Here is a 21,619-nt window from a genome sequence, read left to right as displayed (position 1 = left end):
GGCAGGTGTCGTTGAAGAATGATCTCTGTACTGATGGCTGAGAAGAATCAGTCCAGAGTAAGAAGGAGGAGGGCTCCATGAACAAAAGGAATAGGGATGCATGGGTGGAGGCTCCCAAACAATAAAGAGATTGGTGCATTCAAGAAGGGGCAGGCACTATGTATCTCCAGCTTTTCTATGAAAGGAAGACTTTTTTTATTAAGATCACCACTGGCTTTTGTTTTGTTGTCGTTAACTACCAAACTTAATCATAATTACTCTGAATGCACTCCCCCTATCCAGCTCCCAGGTTTTGACATCTCTAAAGTTTGGATGCCTCTTACAATTACTGGCATCTTACAATTTTAATTATAGTGTTCTTATCTTTCTTAGTGGAACATATAATTATGTAACTTATTTTAATTGAGGACAGCTTCCATTTGATGAAATAGGGTGACACGCTGTAACTTATAATACCAAACATTGTAACAGACACATAGGTAAAAATAGACACAAAGGTAAAAATAAATTTTGGTGTAGAGAAAGCAAATATTTAACTATGTTCACTTAAAAAGTATTAGTGGCATAAACATCCTAGCACTCCTAATATATTTGGAGAGAACAAGATGGTTGTGTTTAATTATTTTAAAATTTTTTGATTTATAACTTATGATCATTTAAAATTTAAGTTCAGTTTATTTAAATACTTGGTATTTATGTCATATGCAAGAAAGATACCTCACAAAAAATATGTTGAATTTTTATATTGCTTTAAATTCAATGTAATTCTATTTAGAAGCGTTGTGTTTTTTTTTTTTTTTTTTGGTTTTTTTTTTTTTGGTGTGAGAAATTTGTTTCCAAGAGTTTTAAATATGCAGACACGCAAGTTTTTAGAGAAGACATACTTATATTATTATTGTCAACAAAAACGCCATCTATGGAGATATTTCCAGACATCCATTTTCAACATGCCGACTTCATAACATAACTCTCTTTTGAAAGGCAGCTATATTTTTCATTTGTTGGCTGCCTTCTTGTCAGATTTGGTGAGATTGTCATTGTTTGCCCCCTTTTAATGTGGCTGTGAGCTCTTATCAGATGTTAAGAGAAGGATTAGCTCTGCCATCTTTTTGTTCACTTGGGCTGCATTTTAAATCTTCTCTCCGGTGTGCGTGTGTGCGTGTGTGCGCGCGTACATGCGTACGTGCTTCATGTGTACCAGCATACGTTTTTGCTCAGGAATCACTTAAAACCACGCATCCACTTGGGGAAGATTATTTTAATTAAAGTAACTAATTAATGCAGGTGTTTTCTTAAGTAAAGCCATCCTATATTTCAATACCCAGTGTATGAACTTGGCCACTTGAATTGTGGTTTTCTCAGCAAAATATCAGAGTTGTTACTTGACAAGTGGACTAGGTGAGAGAGCAGCTGTCTAGTGGAATATTAAATATTAGTCAAATCCCTTTCTTATTTCTAGGTAAAAATTAAATATAAATGAGTTCTAAGGCTTTTCTTCCCGCATCTTAGCGGATTGATTGCTCAGTGTATCCCTTGAGGTCAAGACACTCTATTTTGGAAACCTTGGTTTAGACGATAAATTCCTAAGCTTTGAATTTATGGTCTTCCTCAAAGTGCTTCCCACCATGTCTCTATGTTTATTCTTCATTTCTCTCTTTCATGAACCTCCAGAATTATTTGATTCATCTTCTTACTCTTAGAGGATACAGTGCAAAACAGTGCTGGGCTTCTCCAATTTAATGTGTGCACAAATCACCTGAAGATCTGATTACAGTGCAGATTTGGAATCAGTAGGTCTGGGGTGGGGCCTGAGATTGTGAACCTTGAATAAGCTCCTAGGTGCTGCTGCTATTGCTGGTCCATACATGACTGAGTAAAAAGGAAATAGAGGAGAAAACACTGTCATAAATACATTGTACTAATTCCTTCTTTGGGAATGTCACACCTTTAGCTTTAGGTTTTTCATATCTGTTCTACAGAGTTCATTCATTCAATCATTCCTTCATTCAAGAAATATTTATTGAGAACCCAATGTGTACCAGCCATCAGGCCAGTTGCTGAGAAGTATGGGGGTTTCAGGTATCAGGGAGTTCAGCCCAGTGGACTGATGGGTGAATTAAATGAACACGTAAATGGAGTACATATCAATATATTTACATGCACATATGCATTTAAGCAGCATGGATGCACACATCATATGTGTGCATTTTCATAACATGCACACACATGAGCATGTGCAGACACACATACACATGCACTCTCCTACATGAGGCCTATAGTTCACATGGTCCCTTCAGCCTGTAATACCCCACACTAATCTCTGTACATGTGTAATATTATTCCACTTTTCTGCACCCAGCCCTTCTCTTTCCCTCACACTGAGCAAATGCCCTTTCTTCTTAGCGTTTATACCTGTTAGGGTGTGTATCATTCATCTTGCACATAGAAAATGCTAAAAAGGCTATTCAATAGTAATGTCTGATTCCTAATTTCTTTAAGGAGAGGGATCATATCATATTTTTGAAATACAGTCCATTAACTTTAGAAGAAGCTCAGTCAGTATTTATTGACAATGGCCATATTTAATGTTATATAATGTGATAGCTAGTACTAACTCTTAGATAGTCTGTGATTTCTTTTATTATTTCTTATCCATTAGTTTTCAGTTAAGTGGTATTTTTGCTCACAAGTTATAATATGTATATGATGAGTTGAATTCATAGAAACAAAGAGTAGAATGTGGTCGCTAGGGGCTGGTCGGCAGGGAGAGGTTGGCAAAAGGGTATAAACTTTCAGTTATAAGATGAATAAAGTCTGAGGATCTAATGTATCACATGGTGGCTACAGTTGATAATATTGTATTGCATGATTGAAATTTGCTAAGAGAGTAGAACTTAAGTGCTCTCACCAAGGGTAAAAAAGTGATGATTTAGGTGTTATTTGATTTTGGAATCCTCTCATAGTGTATATATACATCAAATCATCACGTTACACACTTTTGATATATTACAATTTTGACAGTTTTATCTCAGTAAAACTGAAAAGAAAGCTGAAAAAAAACCTATAGATTACAAAAAGAAATATTCTAGAAACTGTAATAGACTTTAAGATAGTTTTAATGGTCATTCAATTCATTGTTCTATCACTATTCTTTGATGAAAAAGACAATATTTTATCCTCTGAGTAATTCAGTGTTCATCTTACTCTTCCATGTAGTAATTGTGATACTCAATTCCTTGTAATTGTGAAACTCAAGCCAATTGTTAAAAAATAAATATTAGAGACAAACTTTTTAAGATACATCAAGATATTTGGCCAGAGAGTCAGTTTTATGGCTGAAGACACAACTACCCTGTATATTTACATTCTAAATAACATAGTACTGAAATTTAAAAGCAAAAGCTACTTAATTATAAGAAAAAAAATGCACAGAAATATGATAGCATTAGAAGATCTTACACAGTATTTGAGTTATTTTCACATAAAATGCTTACAAAATAACTAGAGAGAGATAATCTGAATAATAGCCAAACGTTTAAATTGATACTCATCAAACTTTATATTATACAAACAGCAAATATATTTTATTACAAGTATCTTATTGGCCAAATATTATACAACACTCTGAACTGTATTCTATTAAAACTGAAAATAAATACCGGAAGTATAAACAAACAGAGAAAAGCATGAGAAAACATTGTCCTCATAAATTCTTAAAGGAGGAACTCAAACTGCTTAAAAAACAGAATATCTAGGAAAATAATTACGAGATACAACCAAGGAGGAAAATGCATGGTATTTAAAGAAGAAAAATTACAAATAACTATTCAACTCAAGAAATTATAAAAAGAAGAAAAATATCTCTATTTAGAGCAAGTAGAATAATTAATGAACATAAAAGCAGAAATGAATGAATTAATAAAGAACACAAGCAATGAAAAGCAAATGTAAGAATTGGCCGTTTGAATAAAATGGCTCTTTGAAGAACTGTAAAAAAGATAAAAAAGAATAAGAGAGATGAGATACTAGTGAAATCAATCAGATGAAAAAATAAAATAGAAGGGTAAAATAAGCATTAGAAATTAGAAATAACTGTAGATGTCAGGATTAAATAAATTATAAAGATATGTTTTAATTTTATTTATGGTAATATATTTGCAAGCTAGGATGAAATATCTAAGAAAATATAAATAACAAGGTTGAATAATACCATTAAAGAGATGAGTATTGGTAATGAGTCATCCAGAAGATCTTCTTTTAAAATGTGCTAGTCCATATATATAGTTTCAAAGTGAAGGGTTTTTTTTTTTTAACAGTTATATTGTTGTTGGCTTACATGAGCTGTTTCAAATCACATTTCATTTCCCCTTGTCTCTCTATTCTGTATTTCTACATTCTTTTCCCTTTTTCTTTTTATTTGCTTTTTTTAATCATGAAGAGTGTACTCTTTAATCCGCACCCCCTATGTCCCCCATTCCCCCACCCATGACCCCTCTGGTAACCATGTTTGTTCTCTAACTAAGAGTCTATTTCTTGTTTTTTCTCTCTCTCTTTTTTTCCTCTGCTCATTTTTTTCTTAAATTTCACAAATGAATGAAATCATATGGTATTTGTCTTTCTCTGATTGACTTATTTTGTTTAGCATTATACTGTCTAGCTCTATCCATGTTGTTGCAAATGACAAGATTTTGTTCTTTTTATGGCTGAATAATATTCTGTGGAATGAGTGTGTGTGTGTGTGTGTGTGTGTGTGTGTGTGTATTTTTTTTTTTTTTTCATTTCACCTCATCTTTATCCATTTGTCTATTGATAGATACTTTGGCTGCTTCCATAGTTTAGGTATTGTAAATAACGTTGCAATAAACATAGGGGTGCATATATCCCTTTGAATTCGTGTTTTGTATTTTGGGGGTAAATACACAGTAGTGCTATTACTAAGGGACCTCCAATACTGTTTTCCACAGTGGCTTCACCAGTTTGCATTCCCACCAACAGTAAAAAAAAGCATTCCTTTTTCTCCATATCCTCACTAACACTTGTTTCTTGTGTTTTTGACTTTAGCTATTCTGACAGATGTGAGGTGATATCTCATTGTAGTTTGATAGGCATTTTCCTGATGATAAGAGATGTTGAGCATCTTTTCATGTGTCTGTTGGCCATCTGGATGTCTTTGAGGCAAATGACTCTTCATGTCTTCTGCCCATTTTTTAATTGGATTATTTGTTTTTTGGGTATTGAATTGTATCAGTTCTTCATATGTTTTGGATACTAACCCTTTATCAGATATGTCATTTGCAGATAAATATCTTCTTCCATTCAGTAGATTGCCTTTTAGTTTTGTTTCCTTGGCTGTACAGAAGCTATTTATTTTGATATAGTCCCAGTAGTTTATTTTTGCTTTTATTTCTCTTGCCTTAGGAGACATATCTAGAAAAATGTTGCTATGGCCAATGTTAGAGACATTACTGCCTGTGCTCTCTTCAAGGATTTTTATGGTCTCAGGCCTCACATTTAGGTCTTTAATCCATGTGTCTACTTTTATGACAGTACATTACTGTTTTAATTACTACCACTTTGTAATCTAACTTGAAATCTGGAATTGTGATGTCTCCAGTTTTGCTTTTTCTTTTTCAAGATTGCTTTGGCTATTTGAGGTCTTTTGTGGTTCCATCCAAGTTTTAGGATTGTTTGCTCTAGTTCTGTGAAAAATGCTGTTGGTAAAGTTTTTTAAATGGCAAGGAATAGATTATTCGTATGGTGCTGTATATCCTCCACTCTAAGAATTGAGGGTCTTTGGGTTGTACACTGGCAGGGACCTGGGGAGCTCTGTCTGATAGACAAAGGAAGGGTACTTTTTAATACAAAAAGATAATGGGGAAGGAAGGGAGAAAAATAGTTACAAACAGAGAAGGAGGGAGGCAAACCACAAGAGCCTTTTAAATACAGAGAACAGGGGCTCCTGGGTGGCTCAGTTGGTTAAGCATCCGACTTCAGCTCAGGTCATGATCTCACAGTTCGTGGGTTCGAGCCCCACATCTGGCTCTGTGCAGACACGCTTGGTGTCTGGAGCCTGCTTCTGATTCTGTGTCTTTCTCTCTCTCTGCCCTCCCCTGTTCACGCTCTCTCTCGAAAATAAAACATAAAAAAAATACAGAGAACAAACTAAGGGTGGCTGGGGGTGGGGTGTGGGAGAGGGGAAAATGGGTGATGGGCATTGAGGAGGGCACTTGTTGGGATGAGTATTGGGTGTTGTACGTAAGCCAATTGGACAATAAATTATATTTAAAAAAACAAAAAGATAATGGAAGCTGCAACCAATACCTCCCTAATTATAAAGACATAAAAATAGATGTCTCTGAGGTAAATGGAGAGCCTGGGGCTTAAGAGTGTTGAAAGGGTTTCACAGGGAATGTCACAGACACCAGGGTGGCTCCTGCATCAGTTGGTAGAACAGCACATAGCCCTCACTGGATGCCACCTGATTTTCACTGACAGGGGAGACATGAGAGTCATTGTAGATGTGCCAGCCGGGCTGGCACCAGCAGAGGGCTGCATAGTGCTCATAGTGGACACTGCCCCAAGTAGATACAAAGGGCATACAGGGCTTCGGGCTTTGTCCTGCTGCAGCAGGAAGTCTACACCTGCTGAACTTTTCCTGATGGAGTCTTGGGAGGTGGAAAATAGATTAAGATGCAGCACAAGGATTCAGAGGCATCTTTGTACCATCAACTTTTTGGTACTTCGTGTTTTCTGCCAACATCTGTCACACACTGGAGCATTCTCTGACTCCAGCTCTTCATCCTTGGTGACAAGCCTGAAACAATCCCCGCAGAGACACCTTGCCACCCACAAATCCTTTCTGGGATGGGCAGGACAGGTCACAAAAATCCTCATAGGTCATGAAGTGATGCCCACAGGTCTGGCACTTGAGACAACTTTTCAACTGGCCTACAATCAGGTCCACAGTATTGCTGTCCTCTCCCTCTATGTAACACTTCCACGTTAAGTTGGCCTGGTCATCACCATTTAACTCAGGTTCTTCTAGCAGAGCCCCTCCACAGTGGGGTTGGGAGTGAGCTGGACTGTTGGCCAGGATTGCCCGGCAGCCTCGTTGGTTGATTTCCAGGTAGAGCCGCTCCATAAGGAGCTTCAGGAACTCTCGGGCATCCTGCTGGCTGCGTCCAGAGAAGGATGGAACATATTTGTAGAAGACGGCTCAGAAGGTAGTAGGATTCACAGCTTCACGAGGAATCAGAGTTTCACAGGGCACCAATCACATCTGCAAAGGCTTCAGAGAGGTCTTGGGCTCCACCCACTCCAGGCACCTCTTGCTGGAAGTCCCATAGCAGTTAGAAGTCTTAAAGAGTGAGGACAGCTCAAACATGGTAGCACTGCATTCAGGAAGCACATGTTCCCCAGATTTCAGAGGCCCACATGACCAGAACCCAGAAGCAGTGTGTGATAAGCCATTTTGTCATTGGAGTAGAAAGACTCAGAGGGCCGGGCAGATAGGACGTGGAAGGAGCCGTGGGGAGTAAGGGTCTCCATCTGTATGCTGAGTAAGGTGGGGGGACCAGGAAAGCCCTCGAGGTGGTAGAGAGATAAGTCTCAAAGTGGGAGGCTCAGGTCAGAGCCCCAAGTGGCTCAGTGCAGCCATGCACCCTCCCAAGGCAATCTCCACAGGTCGCAAGTCCCCACTGCTCACAGACTTGGAATGACCTAGTTTGGTTCTGGAAGGGAGAGGCAGAGCCACAGTCAGGGGGTGGTGAGTCAGGCAGCAGAACTCCATGATCTGCTGGAAGGGGTCCTCTAGGACGAGGGCCTGACATCTGTCATCATCCCAGTTCCAGTTTCTGGAGCCTTTCCTCAGAGGGACCTGGCAGGGGAGGCAAAGGTTTTAACATGGGGTTCGGCCCAGGGGCTGGTTTCTGCTCTTCTTGCTTCTTGCCCATGGGGCAAATGGTAGCTTTGATCCCATTCTGGACATCAAAATGTCGCTCTTAGGTCTGGCCCAGGTGGTGTTAGAGGGCTGCGGCATGTGGACACCATGGACAACACAGGCTGGACCTGTCCTCTGGTGAGGTAGCAGGGGACCTCGGGCTAGGCCAAGCCCCAGCTCAGGGTCACCCCTTACTACACCCGTGCAGCTCATCCCCAAACCCCCTAGGGCCAAGCTTCAGTTTAACCACTACTGTCGCTGCATCTGTTGCCCAGATCTCTCCCACCATAGGGCTTGCCACCATCTTTGTTGGTCTGGCTGGTTGATGCTTACAAGACCACTGCTGGAGAGGAAGGGTTCTGGAGACTGGAAAGAGTCCTTTTACAATGTTGCTCATAATGCCATTGTCAACGGTGCTGAGCTGGTGACCTATGATCTCATCAAGGATGCCCTCCTGAAGGGGGCACCTGGGTGACTCAGTTGGTTAAGCATCTGACTCAGCTCAGGTCATGATCTCATGGTTTGTGGGTTTGAGCCTCACATCGGGCTCTGTCCTGACAGCTTAGATCCTGGAGCCTGCTTTGGTTTCTGTGTCTCCCCCTCTCTCTTTCTCTGCCCCTCCCTTCCTCATGCTCTGTCTCTGTCTGTCAAAAATAAATAAAAACATTTAAAAAATGTAAAAAAAGTATGCCCTCCTGAAGGCCAACCTCACGACAGACTACCACCCCTACCAATTCACTTCCATCTTTAGGGCAGGCTTCTGCACTATGATGTGGTCAAGATGAGATATGCGAACTCTGCCCTGGGCCAGTACGGCAGTGCTGGCCCCTGTGCCCTTTCCATAAGTAGGGTCCCTGTGCCTTCTGCAAAGGGTTCATGCCCTCCTTTCTCTGTTTGGGTTTCTGGAATGAGGGGATGTTTGTCACCTCTGAGTAGCTCAAAAGGGCCCTCATGGATGCCTGCACTTCCCAGGAGGCTCCCTTTTGAGTGTCTCCTGATGCTGACCTGACCACCTCTGACTTTGGCTTTGGCTCTGGCTCCAGCCCGGCCCTACTTCCCTTCCCTCTCTCCTCACCCCTTCCTTCCACTTCCTTTCCCACCAGCTGCCTTTCCTCTCACCCCTCTTTCCTACCTCATCTCCCTGTTGCCTCTCAGTTCCAGTAGAGTTGATCCCAGTTGACACTGTGGGAGGCCTGGGGCACCAGCCAGGACCCCAAGCCTTCAGTCCCTTGAAGAGTTAAGTCCAACTCTTTGTTCTGCCCCAAAGCCTGCCTAGCCAGCATATCACCCATAAAATAGGTTTAGCCTTAAAAAAAAATGTGAGGACACGTTGTATAGCATATAATGGCCACATTTAATGTTGTACTGTTTCATTTTTTCTTTAAAATCATTGGTTAAATTAATAATGCATTGTACAATGAGTAAAATCATAGAATTTGAATATGCTATTCAAATAGAGATAAATGTCAGCAAATAATCATGCCCCTTTCCCCCATCGACATGCACACTTCATGTATATGGACTATAAACTTACCTACCTCAAAGAATGTTTGACCTAACTATGTTAAGAATAGTTGTTTCATGAATGTATAATTTTCTCCCAGTAGACTGGAAATCTCCTTAGGTGGGGAATTGTGCCTATTGCCTCTATTTTTTTTACCCACCATAGAACAAAAAATAAACTTTCAACAAACACAAGATAATGATACATGTTTTGGGGACAATGGATGTCAGAAGCAGTATAGCACAGGGATTTTAGTTCAAAACCTTTGTTTGGAATTCTAGTTTTACCACTATATATCTGTAAAGTTAGGATGAACTACTTCTAAGCTTTAGTTATTCATCTATAAAATGTGTTCAATAATAATCTAGAGGAAAGTATTAATCATGATAATTGAAATATATAATAGGAAGGCATTTGGCACAGTGGAGAGCATATAGTAAGAGCTCAGTCAGTGATCACGAGATGATGATTGACTGTTTTTATAATTTCAAGTTTGCATACCCTCAGATGGGGATCTCCATGAAGGCAGGGAATTTGGCTTGTTTATTGTTTTATCAGTTGTACTTCAAGTAGTGGTTATCACATAGCCGGGATCAAATCAATACCTGTTGAATGAATGAATACGTTTCCAGTGTTTGCCAAGCATAATTTGCTAGGTCTGTTTTAAAATAACTCAGCTGTAAGTATTTTCATCATTGCAACACTAAACAAGATTTTATTTCCTCTACTGTTAATAAAAGATTGGTTTAAGAGGATTTGATAAGCACACATTTATCTTTTATATGGGCCATACCTTTAGTTCTTCTGGCAGTTTTTCTCATTTGGTGTCAAAAAGAAAATATGTGTTGGGGAAATTTTTCTATCAATATTTTGTAGTAATAGAAGAAGCTGAATGAAATACACTGGAGACTGACAGAAGAAAAAAAGTACAGTCCAGCATCTGGGTAGTATGATTAATTTTTTTAACACAAATTTGTTCATTTAGTGTGCGCCTACATTCATCTTCCAATACTCCATTCTAATAATGAGTTTCAAAGATGAAAATAATTATTTCGCCAAAAATATAATTTAGTGCAGGGGCTATATTAGTTTTAAAAAGGCATAAGCTATCATTTGCTTGAAATTGTCATCAAATTCCTTCAGTTTAATGGTCATTTAAAAAGCTACCCTCCCTCCACTCACTCAGGATGAATGTGAATGTGCACATCCAGGGAGAGCACCAATCAATTTAGTAGTTAATGATTATTGTTTCCATTTCAGAGTGTTTACATTTTCCTTCAGCTACTCCTAATGCGGTATTGTACGATTTACGGGAGGAGTCACCACTCTCTCAGCACCATGGCACATGTGAGCATTTCTTTGCTTATTCTTCACGGAGGCATTTAGTTAGAATTTAACAGAGGAACGACAACAACTGGAAAGATCTCTGCCCACCCAGGGAACACAAGAAAGTAATCTCAGAGAGTCTGCACTACTGCAGCACTGTGCACAATGCAAATATGGCATAAAATCTATCTTTACATTTATTTGCAAATGTGTACAGATATGCTTCATATAAATTAATCCTCTATTTCATTATAAGGAAAGAATTACGTCTGTGGTCAAAAGTGATGGTACAGGGAGAGAGTTAATCTGATTTAGCGCAGCATGTGAAAAATTAATTGGAAGTCAGAACTCCATAGTGTTTATTATAAAGTAATTTCACACCAGCTCTGGATTAGCATGGTAACGGGTGACAATAGGTCATCACTATGTTAATTGAAAGACAGCATGCTTTATAAAGAGGGAGAGAGAAAGAGAAGGAGAGAGAGAAGGAGACAGAGACAGAGAGATGGATTGATTTAGAGGTTCAGGATGTAATATGAATTGGTGGTGGTTTGGGACAAAGGGTATAGAAAGGATGGGGCCCCCCAATGAAAAAGATAGCCTCTTGCAAAGTCAGGGGGGGTAGGCTAAGCAAACGTTAAGTCTGGTGACCTGAAACTCTGAGACCCCCTGAGATCCCTGGAGATTGGAATGTTTCCCAGTTGCTGCACCTGTTAGACAGCAGTCTTGTAGTACTGAAGACATTGCTGTGCTCTCTGGTGCAGATGCTGGAGCCAGTAGAGAAAGGAAAAAGCCCAGGCCCGGGACTGGAGGCTTCAATTTCTCCTCATCTTTTGTTCTCTGACAACACAGCTTGGCTCTCAGAGGCTCTGGATTGTGACCTGGAAGAATTAGTGCAGCAGCACTAGTGGTAAAGTGAGGGCATCTTTCATTTACCAGCCTCAGGCTTGATAAAGCCAACACTGGCAGACAAGTAACAGAAAATAACCTGTCATCTGGACATCATACTGACTGGGCAGCCAAGTCAGGCTCAGCCTTCTTCTGAGTACAGAATCCACTGAGCATCTGTCTGCGCAGAAACCTGTGTCCCGTTACACTCTGGCAATCCCACCCATGCGCTGCAGGCTGGGGTGTGCAGCCTGGGACCACAGCCTGCAATTCAGTGGCTGAAATAGGGAAGTGTTTTTTCTTGGGTATTTGCATAACGGAGGGAGGTGCTAAAGAGGTTTTCATGGCTAGCAAATCGTGCCATAGGCAAAGATCCCACATGACATTGTGAGTGAGAACTCTGTTATTAACTGCGGTCATTGCTGAGGTCTGGGCTAGTGGCTCCCTAATGGTTTAAATATACATTTCCATCATACAGACAACAAAAAAGGTAGAACAATGTAACACGTATTTAATCAAGCTAGAAAGTGACCCAAAGAAATCAGATTCACAGAGACAGAGGGGATAGAAACTAGCTGGGGACTGTGGGGCAAGTGGTGTGTATGAAAGTCCTGTGCATGGGCAGGAGGGGGGGATGGTGGCTGGAGCGAGAGCAGTCGGTGACTTTTATGTGCAAAGGGAAGAAATCATCTTTTAGGATTCTGCAATTCTCTGTGGTATGAGCTGATGAGTATGACCTTTCGGCCTACCCTTTCTTGTGGAAAGTTTGCAACCCAGGCTGACACAAGCTGTTGTAATATGTTAATTTTGACCCAGCTCTGCTACAAATACTAACCGTGATCTCTTAAGACATTTTCACTAAGAAATATAGTCCTTTGGACATAACTTTCAGCACGAAGTATCCCGATGAAGTGTACTAACCTTTCTAATGAAGGTCAAAATTAACAAACAAAAACTAAAGGAAAGAAAAAGCGGTTTCAAGAAACGGGAACACCACAGACGTTGTCAACTATGGGGTTAGCAGTCCAGGCACAATCCTTCATCCTGCATCCTTTCAGGAAGCTTTGTTCCTTGGAACAGCATGGTGGGAGGTCAGCTGGAAGTTATCTGGAAAAAATTGAGTGGAGATGAATTCAGACAGAGCGGGATGAGTTTGGAAGCTCCTGTCAAGGAGCTAGGTGTAATTTTAGAGGCAGGAAGGAAATGGGCAAGACAGGCTTGCCCAGAAGAGAGTGTTCTGTGACACTAGGTCAACATTCATTTATTCAAGGGCTGACCATCATGGGCTGCATGCTTCAATGCCTACTAAGCCCAGCCATGTACTAGACACGATGAAACAGGGAAGCAGGTACTTCTGAGGACTGCAGTGAACTGGGAAAACAAAGTAGTGGCCACTCAGCCCCTATTGATTGCTGCTGCATAAAAGTATGGGCCAACTGTGTCTGTATCTTGTGATTTTTAAAGAGGGGACAGAAAAAAAAATTATGTAAAACTTCCCAATTCCTGAGTATACAACAAATTCAAGTGTTTGAGGTTACCGTGTGCACCTAACAAGAACTATCTGTGAGCATGATACAGACTTATGCTCATAGTCTGCTCCTCTGGGTCACGGGCAAAATCCCTAACCTTCTCATTCTCGGAAATCTATTTACTAGAAGGTGTTCCTTTTTCAGTGCATGTGTTTGCAGAATTGGTGTTTCTTATTGTTATATACCATTATATTTTTAAATCTAAAGTTTAAATGAGTTTCTTCCCCTCTTTTCGATCAGTGACTCTCAACTGTCAATTCTTGGTAAAATAACAGGCAAATATGGGGTTGCCTGGGTGGCTCAGTCAGTTGAATGTCCGACTTGATTTCAGCTCAAGTCAAGATCTCAGGGTTGTGAGATCAAGTCCCGTGTTTGACTCCCTGCTGAGTGTGGAGCCTGCTTGAGATTTTTTCTCTCTCCCCCTGCCTTTCCACCCTACTCAATCTCTCTCTCTCTCAAATTAAAATAAATAATTTAATTAAAAAGGGCAAATATAGAATATGGCTTCTGTGACACACATAATTGAAAAGTGTTGAATAAGAAAGCAATTAATGAAACTCCAACATTGTATCTTTTTGTTCATTCTTAAAGATTAAATGTTCTTTGATCTGGATTAGGAATTCTCTTTTTGCTTTTATTTGTTATTGAAGCATGATTGACATACAATGTTTCTTAGTTTCAGGTATATGACGTAATGATTAGACAATTCCATACATTACTCAGTGCTTATCATGGTAAGTGTGGTCACCATCTATCACCATATAATGTTATTATAATATTGACTATATTCCCTATGCTGTATTTTCATCTCTGTGACTTACTTATTTTATAACTAGAAGTTTGTGCTTCTTAATTTTTAAAAAATGTTTATTTTTGAGAGAGACAGAGTATGAGTGGGAGAGGGGCAGAGAGAGAGACACAGAATTTGAAATGGGCTCCAGGCTCTGAACTGTCAGCACAGAGCCTGACTCAGGGCTTGAACTCACCAACCACGAGATCATGACCTGAGCTGAAGTTGGATGCTTAACAGACTGAGACACCCAGGAACCTGGGAAATTTGTGCTTCTTAATGACCTCCATCTATTTTGCAAATTCCTGCCCCCAACTCCCCTCTGGAGCAGGAATTCTATTTTTTTTTTTTTTTTGAACAGGAATTCCTAATACTGGATTCACTCATGAGCTTCAGTTGGGCTCTAAGCTTTTTGAAATGGTACCCATAATGTTGAATGTAAATGTGGGTTGTATACTTCTCTTTTTGGAGGGAGAGTCCATAGCTTTCATTAGTTCCAAAATGGAGTCCACATCTCCTCCTGAAATATTAGTATTTACTGCTCTAGATCCTATTTATAATCTTTACCTACTTGTACTCCAGAAAAAAGTGCATTTTCTCTGTTTCAACTGTATCACTTGGGGTTCACAGTTAGGAAAATAAAAATAACAAGGAGATCTATTATTCCTTTAGCACAAAATCTAGAGTCACACATTTCAATCACTGGTAAGTTATTTCTGAACAAATTAATTTTATACATTTAACTAAATACTTTCCTAGACTTTACACTTTTTAGATAACATACTAGGTGGGCATTTGTCATTCTTTTTGGCTACCTAGAATCTAAACCCTCTTAGATTTAAAAAAATCCATGGTATTAATGAAAGGACTTCATTTAAATTCCTAGTGCCTAGAATGGGAATAAGAAGCAAGGGACTCAGCCTTGAATCAGATGGGAAGAGAGTTAGGGGCAGGAGGAATAAAATATAAAAGAGAATAAGGAAACTTTTGGGATTTATGGATATGTTCGCTCTCTTGATTTTAGTGTGGTTTCATGTCTTATCAAAATGCACACTTAACTGAACACCTTCATTTTTTTTGGCCAATTATACCTCAGTGAAGTTGTTAAAAAAATAAAGGCAAAATGGAAATATAATGAGAGGATTCTTTATCAGTATACCTGAACCAAAGAAAACACAAAAGAGATTTGAGATTTTTTTCAGCTTAAAGGAAAATTATCCAACACAGAACAGAGAGGTGTAAAAAAGGAAGAACAATAAAAAGGGTAAACACAGTGAGTAATGATTAAAATTATTACAATATGTGTAATAATACATATAAACTATAGCATAAAGATGGAAGATGCATAAATAGAGCTAAAATGTTCTAAATCCTTCTATTGTTTAGGGAAGTAGTAAGTTATATTGGACTCTAATAAGTCAATGACGTGTATTGTAACTTCTAGGATAATATAAAATAAAGGAGTAATAGAATAATATAACATATTGTTGTTCTTGTTGTTTTCTTCTATAATACATTTTTCCAGTGAAGGCAAGAAAAGAGAGAAAATAGGACATAGTACAAGTGGGACAAACAAAACAAGCAATAAGATGGTACATTTAATACTAGATATATCAGTAATTACATTTGAAGTAATAGGGCTAAATATATTAAAAATCAAAGATAACATTTGATATAATAGACTGGATGAAACAACAAAATATAGCTATATGCTGTTCAGTGTAGATTATGGAAAGGTTGAAAGTAAAGGAATGAAAAAAGATGGCTTTGCATATCCTAAGCAGAGAAGCCTGGTATTATTGTAATCAAATCAAAGTACAGAAATACTAGAGATAAAGAGGACCATAAAGTGTCATTGTACACAAAATTATAACAATTTTAAATTTGTATGAGTCTAATATAGCCTCAAAATGAAACAAAAATTGGTAGAGCTAAAAGTAGAAAACATTGCAGAAACAATCAGAGAAGGACATTCTAACACACTTCTTCTCTCAGTAATTGCTCAAACAAGCAGCAAAATGATAAATGAAAAGTAGTAGCAAGAATGTGGACAAAATGTAACTTTTATGCACTGCTGATAGGGATGTAAAATTATGAAAACACTTGAAAAGCAATCCTCAGTTCCTCAAAAGCTTATACATAAATTACCATGCGTCTCAGCAATGCATTTTTAGGTAGATAACCAAGAGACACAAAAATATAACACAATGAACTATATTATTCACAATGGCCAAAAACAGAAGCTCAAATGTCTGTCGTCTGATGAATGACTATATAAAATGTGGTATATCGATATAACGAGTTATTTGACCATAAAAAGGGATGAAGTTCTAATACATTTTATAGCATGGATGAATCCTAAAGAAAATTAAGTGAAAGAAGCCAGACCCAAAAACTGCATATTGTAGGATTCAGTTTATATGAAATGTCCAAAATTGGTAAATCTATAGAGACAGCAAGTAAATTAGTTGTTGCCTAGGGATGGGAAGATTGGAGGGAATGGGGAATCATTTTCTCCAGAGATGAAAATCTTATAAAATTAATTTAGTGATTGATTGTGGTTACATACTAAAAATCATTGAGTTGTATACCTTAAATTAATTGTGAATTTTATCTCAATAAGATTGTTATCTTTTAAAAAGACAACAGAGTTTCCACTTGATTCTCTTAGGACACTTCCTCTTGGAACCCAACTGTCATGTTGCAAAAAAGCCCAACTAGCCACACGGAAAGGCCACATGTAGGTGTGACAACTAACAGCCTTATTTGAGGTCCCAAATGACAGCATGCATCAATTTTCAGACTTGTGGCTACATCACCTTCAAATTGTTCAGCCTCAGCCTTTGAGTCTTCCCAGTGACGCTCCAGACTTGGCAACAGAGAAGCCATCCCCACTGTGCCCTGTGTGAATTCGTGACCCATATAATCAGTGATCATAATAAAATGGGTTTTGTATGCTGCACAAAAAGAAAAAAAGAGGTAAAAGGACTGATATAATGTATAACAGAGATGATCAACAATGACAAACTTGGGTTCTTGAATAATAAAATTGCTAAATTCCCGGCAAGACTAATGAAGAAAAAAAAAAAATTAAAGCCCAAACTATCAGTATGAGAAACATGAAAGGGAATATTGCTATAGATCTTACCGACACTAAAAAAGATAATAAGATGTTTTGATGCTCTTTAAACAAATATATTCAAAAATTTAAATTAAGTAGACAAATTCTGAGAAAAGCATTTTACACACAGTGAAGAAGAAATAATCCTACATCTATTAAAGAAATTAAGTCTATATATAAAGGCTTTACCACAGTGAGAACTCCAAGTCCAAATGTGTTCACTGTTGAATTCTAGTAAACATTTAAGAAAGAAATAATGTCAGTTTTAGACAAAAATATTCCAGAGAACAGAAAAAATGTTAACACTTCTCAACTCATTTTATGAAGGCAGCATAACTTTCATACCAAATCCTGTAAATAACATCATAAGAAAGGATGATTACAGACTAACATTTTTTTAAAAAATTTTTAATGTCTTTTATTTATTTTTGAGACAGAAAGAGACAGAGCATGAACGGGGGAGGGGCAGAGAGAGAGGGAGACACAGAATTGGAAGCAGGCTCCAGGCTCTGAGCCATCAGCCCAGAGCCCGACGCAGGGCTCGAACTCACCGCGAGATTGTGACCTGAGCTGAAGTCAGACGCTTAACCGACTGAGCCACCCAGGCGCCCCCAGACTAACATTTTTAATGAATGTAGATGCAAAGCTTCTCATAAAATAGTACAAAACCAGGTCCAGAGGGGATAATACTCAAGACTACACTGAGGTTATTTCAGAAACGAACACAAGTTTCCTTTGATATTTGAAAGTTACTTGATATAACGTATTAACAGATTGTGAAAAATCATAATTATCTCAATATATGCAGTAAAAACATTTGATAAAACTAAACATCTATTTATAATTAAGACCTAATATTAAAACAGGAATAAAAGTAAACTTTCTTGTCTGATAAAGATTACCCCCCCCCCCAAAAAAAAAACCCCACCAAATCTATAGCAAACACTTTAGTTAATACTGAGATATTAAAAGCTTTCCCTGCAGGTTGGGTACAAAGAAGGGATGACCACAGTTATTTCTGTTCAGTATTATACTAGAGGTTTTATTTGGTGCAAAAAGTAAGAATAAAAGGTCTAAGAGGTAGAAAGTAAGATATAAAACTGACATTATTTGTAAGCATGATAATTATATACATATAAAATCCAAAAGAATCTATAATAAAACCATTATAATTAAATAAATTTAGCAATTCACTGGATATAAGATTAATGTACAAAAATAAATTCATTTTGCCATTACAAGCAAAATGCCATTGAAAAAAATGAAAGAAGGATATACAAAGGCTCTGAAAATATGAAATACCTAGGATATATACAATTAAAGTTTTTGAAAAAGAACTATAAACTGGAAAGTTCATGAAATGGAAAGTCAGATATTATAAAGATGTCAAATCATTACAAAGTGATAGATTCAATACACCCCCAGTTAAATCATGACTTTTTTTTCTTTTGGCGGAAAATAAGCTAATGATAACATTTTTTGTGAAAATGCAGATGGGAAAATTAAGCCAAGAATACCCTGATGAATGAAAGCCAAGTTAGCATAGTAGATTTACTAGATATAAAAATGTACAAAGCTACATTATCAAGATGGCGTATTCTTGGTATAAGGATAGACAATTAGATAATAGAACAAAAGAGTCCAAAAAAAAAAAAAAAAAAAAAAAGATGAAGTCCAGAAACTGACCCACATATAAAAAGTGTTATTTCAGAGTAAGAAAACCATATTCTTCTCAATAAATAATGATCAGTCAGATAACTTTATGGAAAAAAAACAAAACTTGATCCTTACCTCATGCTATGTAGACAACACCAGGTACACTGCAGATCTAAGTGTAAAAGTTAAGCCAAAATTAGATTCTGAAAGATAACATAGAGTATGACTTGATTTCAAGTACTGGTAGAGCACTAACCACAAAGAAAAGGATTGATAAATTACATTACATACAACTAGAACTTATATTTATCAAAAGACACTATGTTTTTGTTGTTGCCTGGTACATTCTAATGAAATGTAAAACAGAGCAAGATATATATATGTACCCTGATTAACACAACAGACCTAGTCCTGAAATTAGAGTGACTTGCCGCCCCTGTTCACCCTGACTGAGGAGTTTTCCAGGTGTGGGACTTTAAATGCGGAAAATAGGAATGTCCTCAACAAACTAGAGCAACAAATTTCTTTCCCTACTTGAAATGGTGCAGATGGATTAGACCTTCCCAAATGATTTTGCTTGCCCACTGGCTGACTTGAGCACTACAGATAAAAAATGATTCCTCTCCATTCAAGATGATCTTCCAGCCAGGACCACAGAGGTTTTCAGTTCAAATGTTGGGCCTTGTCCACGTGACTGTCAGGTTGGCATCAGCCAATGGACTCCACATCTGCTTCCCCAACTCATTGTAGCCCCTCTGACCTCTTCCCTACACTGCAGCCAAGGAGATCTTTGAAAGTGAATTGGGAGCCACTGAAGGGAGGTAAGCCTAGAACACTTGAGGCACTCGTTGATCACATTTGCACTTTTAAAAGACAAAGAGCAAAGAAGGGAAGCCATAACTGGAAGATGTTTGCAATACATGTATCAACAAAAAGTTTATATATCATACTATATAAAAATACTTCTGCAAATTAATAAGAGAACTATAGACAATCCAAGAAAACATAGGCAAAACTAATGAACAGGCCCTTCACTTAAGAGGATATCCAACTGGCTGATAAACATATAAACAGTGCTCAATTTCATTATTTATTGGTGAAATAAAAAATCCATAGTGACACATTTTTATATACCCATCAGAATGGCAAAAATAAAAATGACAGTGTCAAGTGTGATATGGAGTTTTGCCGAAGATAATGACAAGAAAAGTATATGAAATGCTTATCACTGACAGTGGAAGTACAAATTGGCTTAACAACTTTGAAAAAGCACTTAACGGTATCTACTAAAGTTGAACATATATGTACACTCTGTGATCCGGTCATTCTTTAAAAAAATTTTTTTTAATGTTTATTTTTCAGAGAGATGCAGAGCGCGAGTGGAGGAGGGGCAGAGAGAGAGGGAGACACAGAATCTGAAGCAAGCTCCAGGTTCTGAGCTGTCAGCACAGAGCCTGAGCCTGGGCTTGAATCCACGAACAGTGAGATCATGACCTGAGCCAAAGTTGGACACTTAACCGAATGAGCCACCCAGGTGCTTCTGTAATCCAGTTACTCTATACTTCATTTTTGCAACAGAAATATATATATTTGCGCACCTAAACATGTATCCAAGTATGTTCATAGCAACAAAAGTTGTAAACAACCTAAATGTTCTTCAAAATAGAATGGACAAATTGTGGCAGACTTGTATAATAAATATCCTCTGAATATCTAAAAATCCTCTGACCTTCAAATCTTCTACTTCCTATTCCTGTTTGAAAGTCCTATGTATATTTTTTTGTGTATGAATGGGATGCTTTTGGAGGGAGAGTCGAAAGTTTCAAGGTGTTCTGAAAGGCATTCATGGCCCCAGATGGGCTAATCTCTTTTCATGGGTTGATTCAATGAATACTGGCTGGTATTTTTCAAAGAGCACTGATGGGTCTTTTAAGATGTTCTATGGAAAAATCTCATTCCAAATATATTTAGGTAACACTGCTAAATATAACCGGTCTTTTGAAGATAAGCATACTTAAGACTTTCATAGCACCCCTAATGTGCAGAATCAAGTGTTATTTTGGTCATTTTAGCATCCACAAAGTAGTTTAACAAAGGAATTGAAATCACCTTCCTCCAACTGTTTTTGATTTTTTTGTTTTTAAAGATACCTGATATTCTAAAGGACTGGTCTTCCTTGCAAAATATTTGGGAAACATTGACGTATAACAATTTTGGGTGTGGGGTCATTAAATGAATGATTATATGAAAAATACATAAGAATTCAGATGACTCAATTAAAACTACTGAGTACAAAACCCAGGTATTAGCTGAAATCACTCTGCCTATGTTTATACACAATTGACTCAGTCCTCTCCTGTTTTTAAGAAATCCATTTCCTGCCCTAATATTCATTAGTTCACAGAAGTTTGCATTCTCATTGTTCATTTCTGGATCTGGACTTCTGCTTCCACTGAACTCTTGATCTAACTGACATTTCACCTGCCAAGAGTGTTCTCTTCCCTCTGTAGCATGTAAAACTGAATGTGTTCCTCTGCTTTAATCTCTCCTAGTCAATGATAGACCTTACTGATGTTGAGGTTGACAGGATTTTAAGAAATGGAAAAGCAAACATCTTAAAACTTGTTGAGATCCTTGTTCTCAAAAGCCCTTCAGCCCCTTGATCACTAAAAATTTTTTCCCTGGCCACCTTTTGTCAAAGGTTCCTACTTCCTTGCATATGGCTCTGATTATTCTCTCCCTCCCTTCTTTTCAGAGTTTCTCTCTCTCCATACCACATTTCCTGCTTTTATCCTATGGAGAGTGGTTGGTTTAGTTATAACCACTTTTCATCTCTGACCTAGGATCTCACGTTCTATTCTTCAAG

General features: G+C 38.0%; 1 long non-coding RNA gene and 1 pseudogene across 1 annotated transcript; both read right to left on the bottom strand.

Moving 5' to 3' along the window:
• Nucleotides 1-6,203: 6,203 nt before the first annotated feature.
• Nucleotides 6,204-7,952, bottom strand: LOC101098062 (annotated as a pseudogene).
• A 2,989-nt stretch (nucleotides 7,953-10,941) lies between these two features.
• On the bottom strand, nucleotides 10,942-17,441 carry LOC109501535. The gene is made up of 3 exons (XR_002743852.2): nucleotides 17,287-17,441; nucleotides 16,796-16,933; nucleotides 10,942-12,764 (listed from the first exon to the last, which is right to left on the bottom strand). It is a non-coding gene; the product is annotated as an uncharacterized LOC109501535 (long non-coding RNA).
• Nucleotides 17,442-21,619: the final 4,178 nt, after the last annotated feature.

Source organism: Felis catus, chromosome B4 (genome assembly GCF_018350175.1).
Source record: "Felis catus isolate Fca126 chromosome B4, F.catus_Fca126_mat1.0, whole genome shotgun sequence".
NCBI classification, from domain to species: domain Eukaryota; kingdom Metazoa; phylum Chordata; class Mammalia; order Carnivora; family Felidae; genus Felis; species Felis catus.
This window is presented reverse-complemented; position numbering and strand designations above follow the sequence as displayed.